The sequence below is a fragment of the Chelonoidis abingdonii genome, chromosome 1, assembly GCF_003597395.2.
Source record: "Chelonoidis abingdonii isolate Lonesome George chromosome 1, CheloAbing_2.0, whole genome shotgun sequence".
NCBI lineage: Eukaryota > Metazoa > Chordata > Testudines > Testudinidae > Chelonoidis > Chelonoidis abingdonii.
Genome location: NC_133769.1, coordinates 64,731,031 through 64,742,323, shown reverse-complemented (window position 1 = coordinate 64,742,323; position 11,293 = coordinate 64,731,031). Strand labels below are relative to the sequence as shown.

Here is an 11,293-nt window from a genome sequence, read left to right as displayed (position 1 = left end):
TTTTCAGTAATCCATTCACTCAGAGACGTGAAGTCTGTAAATCCACCAGCTGAACTGGGAAGGTTGAAAATTTTAAAAAATAAAGATAAAAGCACTGAAATAAAAGATTTAAATATTTTCTAAAAACAAAGGGACTTCCTGAATCTCTCAAGCAAGGTGTAAGTGCATATTGGCAGACTGAAAAACCTACAATATTATAATCCAAATACGCAAGTCACAAGATTCAGAAATTAAGTTTCTCCAAACCTCTCTTTTCCTATACCTTATATATATATTTAATCACACTTGCAGCTCATTTGCCTAAGAACATAAGAACGGCCGTACCGGGTCAGACCAAAGGTCCATCTAGCCCAGTATCCTGTCTACCGACAGTGGCCAATGCCAGCTGCCCCAGAGGGAGTAGACCTAACAGGCAATGATCAAGTGCTCTCTCCTGCCATTCATCTCCATCCTCTGACAAACAGAGGCTAGGGACACCATTCTTTACCCATCCTGGCTAACAGCCATTAATGGACTTAACCTCCATGAATTTATCTAGTTCTCTTTTAAATGCTGTTATAATCCTAGCCTTCACAACCTCTTCAGGTAAGGAGTTCCACAAGTTGACTGTGTGCTGCGTGAAGAACTTCCTTGTATTTGTTTTAAACCTGCTGCCTACTAATTTCATTTGGTGACCACTAGTTCTTGTATTATGGGAATAAGTAAATAAGCTTTTCCTTATCCACTTTCTCCCATCACTCCCATGAATTAAATATACCTCCTGATTCATACCCACCTAAGTTTCCTTCTTGTTCCAAGCTGAGAGCCTGTAGCTCTTTAATCATCTCCTCATATTGGGACTTGTCCCAAACCCCTAATCATGTTAGGTGCCCTTTTCTGACCTTTCTAGTGGCCAGTGTATCTTTTTTTGAGATGAGCGACCACATCTGTCGCAGTTTTCGAGACGTGGGCGTACCATTGATTTATAATAAGGCAATTAATAATTCCTGTCTATTCTCTATCCCTTTTTAATGATTCCTAACATCCTGTTTGCCTTTTGACCACGCTCTGCACACTGACAATGGACATCTTCGAAAAATATCCACAATCGACTCCCAAGATCTTTTGTCCTGACTTGTTGTAGGAAAGTTAGCCCTCATCATTATTGTATGTATGATTGGGGATTATTTTTTCCACCTGTGCATTACATACTTGCATTTTATTGACCCAAAATTGCACTTAGGTTTGTGAGGATCTTTTTGAGTTCATCACAGTCTGCTTTTGGTTAACTACTTGAGCAGTTTAGCATCATCTGCAACAATTTTGCCTACCGTTTAAAGATAATGAACCTTCCTATTGCACCCCATCATGCAGTTCACAACAAAATACCGATCTCAGCTCTATCAATGTGCAGTACAAACACATTCTCCCATCTATCATTCACTAGAATATCCATTTCTAACAGATTGGCTGAAGATGCAGAGTAGCATGCACTTCCTGAGATGAACTCCAGAGGTCAGAGTAAAGGTTCTTCATACAACCTTCTCTGAATTACCTAGTATTTTCAAATAACTTTTTAAAAGCAATATTTGAATGCTTTAATGCATACTTTAAGCCTTAACGTATCAAGAATTTCTACTCTTATGATCCCCTAAAATAACTATGATGGTGAAATGAGACAATCACTTGGCTCTCAAATGAACTCACACAGAAAAATGAGAAAAGATAAAAACCACTTATTACAACAATCTATAACCACTAATCTCACCCTCCCCCAGTCCTTTACTGCCATCCTTTCCCCTCTATGAGAGGTCTGTAACTCGCTATTTCATATAGAATGGTCTCTTGAAATGTGTGTTAACCACTTACGCTAAACAATCTTGTCCACCTTGCATTTAGCGGTACACCCAAGGCCTGGTCTACACTAGAAATGCTGGTTGGTATGTCGTTCAGTTGGTGTTGTAAAATCCACCCCCTGAGCAATGCATTTAAACCAACCTAAGCAATGGTCTGCTTCTGCAGGGTGAATGTAAATAGCTTGTTTTAGGTTGTGTAAAGGTTTCTTGTTCTAATAGCACTGTTAGTTGGTAAAAGTGCTGCTCCCCAGCCCAAGTTGTGATTTTCTCCCTGTTAATAAACGGCCACGTGGTGTTTTTGAATTTTCAGTCTGTCTGGTTTTAATTTTCCTCTCTCAACTAAACACTTCACCGAACCTGTATTAGGGTACGGACAGACATGTAGGACACAGATAGTTACAAAGGAAATAGAAGTAAAATTATAGTCTAAATTCTAAACTTTATCATACTAAGCAGGATTTGAATCAAACATTTTTCTCGCCCCACTATATGTTCCAGGCAGGTTACAGTTCTTAATGCACAGGATGAATTTCCTTCTCAGCCTGGGACTAAGCTCCTCAATTCAAAGTTTATCTTCTGAGAGTTCTTGTCTTTAGCATAGGTGGGGGAGGAAAGAGGTGTTCTCACGATGCTACTGTCTTTACTTTATAGCCTCAATTGATGTCCCAGGGAAGTTACTGGCCCAGACATGTCCTGACGGGCCTTGCTGAGTCATAGAGTTGATCATCTTGGTCTCAAGTTGCAGTGGGGGAGGTCTAGGTTGGATATTCAGAAACACTGCTTCACTGGAATGGGTTACCTGGTGGGGGGTGGAATCTCCATCCTTAGAGGTTTTGGAGGCCTAGCTTGACAAAGCTCTGGCTAGGATGATTTAGTTGGGGTTGGTCCTGCTTTGAGCAGGGGGCTGGACTAGATGACCTCCTGAGGTCTCTTCCAACCCTAATCTATGATTCTTAACCCTTGATGTAGGCAGCACTAGGTCAACAGAATTCTCCCATGGACTTAGCTACTGACTCTTGGAAAGTAGAGCACCGAGACTGAAAGAAGAAACCCTCCCACCAGCATAGGTAGCATGTTCACTGAAGCACTACAGTGGCACAGCTGCAGCATTTTAAATGTAGACAAGTCTTGGGTACATCTCCCACACCTAAAGAAAAGCTCTGTGTAAGCTCAAAAGCTTGTCTCTCTCACTAACAGAAGTTGGTCTAATAAAAGATACTACCTCACCCCCCTTCTCTCTCTAATATCCTGGGATCGACAACAATGCTGCATACTTTACTCAATATTTTTTGAAGGTCTGTCTCCAAATTGCACCTGGGATGTTTTGTTCATCATATGCTTTACATTGATTTTTTTTTTTTTTTTTTTTTTAACACTCTAGCAACTGTGAGTTTTCAAGTATCAGTTCTATTAGTATGGGGACTGGGCCTTCTCCCTGGTGACAGAAAGGGCAACTGCACCCTCCAAGGAAACAACTGTCATTAGAACAAGGTTTTAGGTTGATGTGTGCCAGTCTCTTTGGAACAGGCATTGACACACCATAGCTGGTGGAGAGAGCAGCTGCTGCCTCTTCTCAAAATAGGTATGACAATAGTGCAGAAGGGCATCAGATCAGGGAAAAAGAGCATCTAAAGCTTAATCAACTATGCTGTGACTCTCAATGCATTTTTATCATTTAGTAACTCAAAAGTGCTCAAAGCTACATAAGAACTTTTCTTGCATTACTTTCTCACTCGGCAAACACAATAGGGATACTATATCCATGAACTAAATGCCTTCACATATGGATCCCATCAACTCAGTCATGTGGCTATTTTAACTTTTCCATAGGGAATTCACATAAAAGGATATTAGTTGAAACCCCTTGCAGTTAATATAAAAAAAATGTTGTATACAGTGACAATGATACCACATTTGAAATAGCAGGATGCATTTTAAGTTTTTTGTCTCTGAATACTGATTTGTCAAGTCCTGTAAAGGTTCATTAAATTTGTAAAACACTGACTCTATACTCAGTTCCTTCCATCTGGCAATCACAAATCACTTTCAGAAACAACAGTCAATTTAACTTCACAGTACCTGTAAGATTGGCATTATTCTCATTTTGCAAGAAAAACAACTCAGGAAGAAAGTAAAGGGCTGATCTTGCAGGCCTTATTCATACGAACAGCTGCAATGAAGTCAAGAGTTGGGCAGTCGGGCTCTAAATAACTTGCCCAATGTCATGCACAAGTCCATGGCAGACCTAGGAATAGAACTTAAGTCCCCTTACTCATTCATGTACTGATCTGTCGCATCTTACACTGGGGTTACGTTCCACGGTCAGCGTGTAAAGTTAAAATCGTGTATAGTCAAAATTACATTGAGTGTAATGGCGGGCCAAATCGCCCGCACTACATGTATAGTACTAAAATTGTTCTCTCTTTTGTTTTTTTGCCGACCACGTAAATTGAAATTGCACATGTTAAATGCACGTAAGATGTGACAGACCTGTACTTTAAATACTAAATGAGAAATTCGGGCATTATACCATCATAGAAAGGGCTAAACTGACATCTTGCTAAAGCGGTCCATGGGAGGTAGGGAAAGCTCACAATATGGGTACTGGAATCATACTTATTACAGATGCTTCAACTATATATTAAGAACGAAAGAACAATCCCATGTGCCCGAAAAAGCAGCTCTCTTTGGCTAGTCCCCATAGGTACAATTTTTTAATGCCATACCAATAAAGTTATTAAACATTTATTATAATATGGGATCCCTCCATCTACACAAACATTCTAAGTTTAGTCTTTATAATCAACCACTAGAACACAACACATTTGAGGGTAAATTTGTTCCAATTAACTAACACATCTAAAGTGTAGCTCTACGTCAGGGGGCGGCAACCTCTGGCATGCAGCTCGCCAGGGTAAGCACCCTTGTGGACTGGGCCAGTTTGTTTACCAGCCAGTGGGAGCCATGATCGGCCAAACCTGCTGATGCGGCAGATAAACAAAGTGGCCAGGCTCGCCAGGGTGCTTACCCTGATGAGCTGCATGCCAGAGGTTGCCGACCCCTGCTCCAGGTATTCACATACAACTAGAATTCAAGGCTCTCCACATTGGAGGTCAGTGTTAGAACACCTGATAAAATCCTAGTGGTAAGTAAGTGAGAATATATTCCCCCTACTATAGAGTCACGGGTAGAATCATCTACTCACAGGAAAAATAAAAGGCATTTTACTTTACATCACTGTCCTAGGAGTGACTGAAAACTTAGCACACACTAATTTCAAATGTGACTTAATGGACGACTTTGTTTGGTAAAGCAGCGTAATTTGTTATATGTTTGCATATCTCAGTCACTTCCATTTTGGATTTCTGGGTATTTTTATGCATTTTGTCCTTTCAAGTAGTATTATAACAGGATTTATTATCTACGTTTAAATAAAATACTTTGACACAACCATTCTTCATTTATCAAGCTGCAAAATCACCTAAAGTTTCTTAGTGAGAGAGTGAAAATCATATTTACTTTTTACAGGCGAAATTATATTACAAAGGGCTAGTATTGCAATGTACAAAAGTACTTCCAATGTACAAAAAGACTACAAGTTGCTGGGTGAAATGATAGATGCAAGATTTTCTGTATCCTGTAAGAATACTTTACATGTTCAACTTGTACCCAACATAAAAAAAAAATCTTTAAAGCTACAGAATATATTTTTATTATATTATTTCAGTCTGATTTGGAAACCAAAAATGTATTTGCTTATTGGTAAGTTGAAACATTAAGACACCCTCCCCTTATTTATGAGATATATCTTGCCAACTCTACCCCAATTTACTAAATATAACGTATTTGTGAGAGATAGCTAGTGGTAAGGCATTAGCTTTATTTAAAAAAATTAGTCATAGCTTTGACAATTTTTTCTGATGTATCAAATGAAATTAGAATAGCAAACATGCAGAAATAATGTAAATTCAGTGTTATAGGACATATAATTGAAGAACTAAATTCTCAATACAAGACAAAGTAACATACATTTATTGTAAGCATATTAATACATTTTAGATTCACACCATTAAGTGTGGTCAACATATTAAAATTCATAAAAAGTATCTCTCAATCATCACTCTAATAAAAAATGCCAGCAATATGAATTTACACCATCCATACTTCTTAGGTTCATTTGCTTTACTGTGAAATAATCAAAATGTACACCAGACATTTTAAAGATTCAGAACAAGAAATCTGTAAATGTTAAGCAAAATAAAATTAATTAGTTTGTATTGTACAAATACTGTCTTCCCAATAAGCAATGAAATGCTCTTCACACATATTGGCTTGTCCCAGACAATATCCATAGTTTGTCAGTATAACTATATACTTGTGATTTTAAATACAAATACAACATTTCAAGCAACATATATTCAAAATACACAGAAACAATTCTAGTCAGTCATTAACCTGTATGTCTTCAGAAAACATCAGATCCATCCCCTTCAAAAGGTGGCTGGCAAAAACAACCTTAAGCATTAAAAGAAGCAGATACTATACTGGCTCTTCAGCCAAAATTCCATAAGATAGTGTAAAAAAAGCCCCAAACTAATGGTCTTCCATCCAGCTGCACCAACAGAGCAATATCTCACTGGTGTAAAAATGAATCACTCACATTTCAGTAGCCAAGGAAAGGCTCAATTTCTGCAGGAGGAGGAGGGGGAAGAATTGTTTGCCACCCCATCAGCATGCAATCCCGGGAAAACAAAGGGGATTCCCACTGTCATTGTCTTCATCTGTAGCCGATCATCACCAGCACTAGCAAGGCAGTAGCTTGCGCAGTTATCTCCACAGCGGGCAATGTCACAACCCGACCAACAGCACAAACTACTACCTCAGCCAGGGCCATGGTGCACCCGACCCATCCTGAAGAGGAAAATAAGCAGACAGGCAACGTTGGACGATAAATGAAATTACAGAGAAATCAGAGCGGAAATACAAGGATTCTTGGTCCTTTGATGTTCCTTGTCTCCCCTATCTGCCGCAGACATCAGCCAGACTCGCCTTGCCTGGCTGTGAAATGCAGAGGGAAACCCCGCCCAGCTCCCTGCTCGGCTTTGCCCTGTTCCTGGCGTGACCGGAGAGTGACGCGCGGGGCGCCCTGCGTTCACAGCGACACTGCAGCCGCCGGCCGGCCCGAAGCGCGGGTTTAGCGGAGACAGTCCCAGCGCCGCCGGCCTCCGGGGCGAGACCCTCCTCCCCCGGCACCGCTCGGGCAGGAGCCAGGACCCGCATCCCACGCTGCCAGTGCAGCCGGTCACCCTGCCTGCGCCTGCCCAGTGACCAGCACTGACCTGCCGCCGCTGCCCACCTCCTCCCCGGGAGCCCCGCGGTAGCTGGCGGGGACGCGGGCGCAGGCTGGTTAATCCGCACGAACGAGGAGCCCAGCGCTGCCGGCGGCCGCGGGTCTGTCCCCTCCCCCGCCCCAGGGGAGCCCCGCGGCAGGGCGGCGGCGCTTCCTCCCGCGAGCCGAGCTCCCACCCTGTACGGCCGCTGCTGAAGCGACACTGACTGAGGCCACCCAACGCAGCCCCTCCGCTGAGGCACGAGAGACCCCGCTGAGGCGCTGTCCCGCGTCGCCGCCGCCTGTGTGGCCGGCTGCACCATAGAGATTGTGTGCGGGGAGAGAGGGGCTCACCCGCTAGTGCTCACGTGACTAAGCATGTCAATCACCCCGCCGTCGCCATCTTGAATGAGGGACGGGGCGCTGCTGCCTCTCGGGAACAGGACCCCCCTCTTACCCCCAACCAGCAAAGATGGCGCCGGCCGGCGGGAGAATGTTACGCCGAGGCAGACACTGCGCCACCCTCCGCAGAGCCTGACTTCACGCCCCTCCGGACTGGCCGAAAGGAGCCGCGCTGGACCCAGCTCCCGCAGGCTGCGGTCAGAAGACGGAGAGTCCTTCCCAGAGTTCCCGCGCCTAGATCCGGGATTACATAAAATCCGCGGGAAAACCGGGCAGGGCCCGCGTTGCTGCGCAGGTCTCTGCCCGCATAGGCTTCTGGGATCTGTAGTTGTGAAAGTGTGTGTGTGTATAGGGAGGGGTGTGGGGTTGTGGGTTCTGGGCCTAATAAATCAGAAGACTTGTATACAAAACAATCAATAGGGATATTAGATCTTCTGGCTTTTAGGATAATCACAGCACATGTTCCAGTTTTGCTGCATAAACTTGGGGGCCAGAACCCTTTTTTTATTAAAGCATTTTAAGGAAAGCACTTTACTTCAGGAACTGAAGCTTAAAAACAAACCCCAAACCCTGCAAGACTCATGATAAAATCAGAGGCGCTTAGAACAATGCCATTATTTTACTGATTCTACTTTGGTTTGGCTCAGCTTTGCAGAACCAGCATAACTTGTGCATCAATGAGTTAATTCACTACAGCTTTGTCAACATAAGCTCATCAGCAAAACTTGTGTTGGTCAGGGATGTTTAAAAAACAACAACAGCCCCCTGCCCAAGTTTCACCTAGAAAAATAGCAACATAGCTACCACCACGTGTTGGGGATGGTTTAATTATTCTGGCGGGAGAGCTCTCTCCCACCCACATAGAGTGGCTACACAGGAGTGGCACAACTGCAGCAGTACAGAAGTGCCGCTGTAAGGTCCATTGTGTAGACATTGGCTAAGTAGCAGGGGGCTGCTCTTTTACAAATCCACTAGACAGATCAGGGCTATCAGCGGTATCAATAGGGGGATAATTTGGCCAAGAAAACTTTTAATGCTAATGATGATGGAGCTGATGCCAGAGCAGAACACCACACCTTCAGTGGGGCCTTGCTAATACGAACAGCAATGCCGTTAGTGCCAGTTTGTAACAAGTTTCACCGTAGTTGAAAAAACTGAAATCATGTCAACAAGAAGCAGACACATTTCTACCAACAAAAAAATCAGAGGAAACAAGCGGCTCAAAGGACAGGCTTGGGAAAAGTAAAGGAAAATATTCTATATTTACCTTTACTTTTTTTTTTTAATAAGTATACCAGATACCACACTAGAATATGGTTTACAAGACATTTTAAGTCATGTTATTAAAGAAAGTACATACACAGAGACAGGATTTGTGCTTCCTCAGAGTCCTTGCAACTTTGGAATAAGTAGCGACCATAACTTTGTTTGTGACATCGAAATAATTTAAAAAACAACATGCTTCAGGTGGGAAAAATGGAAGTAGTGTAGCTTAATGGCTAAAGCCTAGGAATGGCAACTAACAGCTGAGTTGTACTCCTGGTTCTGGCAAAGACTTGTCTGACCTCAGGCAGATCACTCTCTTGGTGCCTCAATTTCCCCATCATTAAAAGCATGATAAGAATATTTCTCACATGTATACAGTGAATTAATTCAATACAGCTGCTGCTTGAAGCCAGCAAAGACAATGAAAATTATTACTAGACAGGGACAGATTAACTGAGGAAACACAGGGTCCGGCTTTATGCAATTGTGGTTGAGTATGAAATAGGGCAATAAACTTCACAGGTAACTCGGTTCTGAGAAATGACTATTCAAAACTCTCTAAATCAGTGTGAAAATTAGGAAACTTAAGTTCTCAAAATTGAATTTTGAGAAAAATGAAAATATTACAGAATTATTTTGATTATAAAACCAAAAATAAGTGCAGTAGAGAATTCTAAATTGATATTTTTCTAAAGAACTGGAAACTACAGATATTAGTCATGTAATTTGTTATATTATTGGAAGGCATTTGGGGTATGTCTACACAGGAATAAAAGACCTGCAACATGGCCATGGCTGGCCTGGATCAGCTGACTCAGATGGTGGTGGTGGGGGGCTAAAAATTGCTGTGTAGACATTCAGGCTCTTGCCAGAGCCGAAGCTCGAATGTCTACACAGCAATATTACAGCCTAGGCCCACATTAGCTGACCTGGTCCAGCTCCGGATGTTTAATTGCTGTGTAGTCATACCTTATGTTACCACAGTCCTAGGCATGATATAAGAATGAACTAGAAAAACAGATAATACAAGTGGATATTTCAGTTATAAATTCTCTATTTTGAATTTTATTTTTATAAAAAAATATTAGGAAAGAATGCTCCCAGAGTCACTGTGACATTTGGATCAACTGTAATGAACATAAAAAAAAAAAAAAAAAGGAGAAATCTATTGCAAAGAGAATATATTTCTACCAAGTTCCACTAAGAATAGTTACCAACAGCACTTCATATGTGCTGGGAGAACAACATGAGTGGGAAAGGAGTCCAGGAGAGCTGGCTGTATTTGAAAGAATCCTTATTGAGGTTGCAGGAACAAACCATCTTGATGTGTAGGAAGAATAGTAAATATGGCAGGCGACCAGCTTGGCTTAACAGTGAAATCCTTGCTGATCTTAAACACAAAAAAGAAGCTTACAAGAAGTGGAAGATTGGACAAATGACCAGGGAGGAGTATAAAAAGATTACTCAGGCATGAGGAGTGAAATCAGGAAGGCCAAATCACACTTGGAGCTGGCAAGAGATGTTAAGAGTAACAAGCAGTTTCTTCAGGTATGTTAGCAACAAGAGGAAAGTCCAGGGAAGTGTGGGCCTCTTACTGAATGAGGGAGGCAACCTAGTGGCAGAGGATGCGGAAAAAGCTACTGTACTCAATGCTTTTTTTTTGCCTCTGTCTTCACAAACAAGGTCAGCTTCCAGACTACTGCATTGGGCAGCACAGCATAGGGAGGAGGTGATCAGCTCTCTGTGGAGAAAGAAGTGGTTCACGACCATTTAGAAAAGCTGGACGAGCACAGGTCCATGGGGCCGGATGTGCTGCATCCGAGGGTGCTAAAGGAGTTGGTGGATGTGATTGAAGAGCCGCTGGCCATTATCTTTGAAAACTCGTGGCAATTGGGGGAGGTCCTGGATGACTGGAAAAAGGCTAATGTACTGTCCACCTTTAAAAAAAAAAGGGAAGGCGTAGGATCCAGGGAACTACAGGCCAGTCAGCCTCACTTCAAGTCCCTGGAAAAATTATGGAGCAGGTCTTCAACGAATCAATTCTGAAGCACTTAGAGGAAAGGAAAGTGATCAGGAACAGTCAGCATGGATTCACCATGCTCCGAGCCCTTTAAATCGCTGCCAGAGCCCTGGGGTAGCAGGGGTAACCAGTAGCCCTGGGGCTCCTGGATGGCAGTTTAAAGGGCCCAGGGCTCGTGGCTGCCGCTGCCACACCAGTAGCCAGAGCCCTGGGGTAGCAGTAGCGGCAGCCAGGAGCCCCTTGGGAGCAGCAGTGGCCAGGAGCTCCGGGGCTCTGGTGGCAATTTAAAGGGCCTGAATCAGTATAAACTGAAAAAGTTCAGGATTTTATACATGCTGTATCTTAATGACATGAGTAAATAAGATACTAGGGCAAACACAACTTTCAATTTCCATATTAGCAGATTCACATCTCTTGGACAGGGTAAAAAAGAAGGAAAAC

General features: G+C 42.7%; 1 long non-coding RNA gene across 3 annotated transcripts; it reads right to left on the bottom strand.

Moving 5' to 3' along the window:
* Positions 1 to 5,529: 5,529 nt before the first annotated feature.
* Positions 5,530 to 10,738, bottom strand: LOC142046857 (uncharacterized). Of its 3 annotated transcripts, none has more exons than XR_012655903.1 (2): positions 7,519 to 10,738; positions 5,530 to 6,746 (listed from the first exon to the last, which is right to left on the bottom strand). It is a non-coding gene; the product is annotated as an uncharacterized LOC142046857 (long non-coding RNA). The 3 variants fall into 3 exon arrangements; XR_012655905.1 differs by having other exon boundaries at positions 7,622 to 10,738; XR_012655904.1 differs by lacking the exon at positions 7,519 to 10,738 and adding an exon at positions 7,175 to 7,512.
* Positions 10,739 to 11,293: the final 555 nt, after the last annotated feature.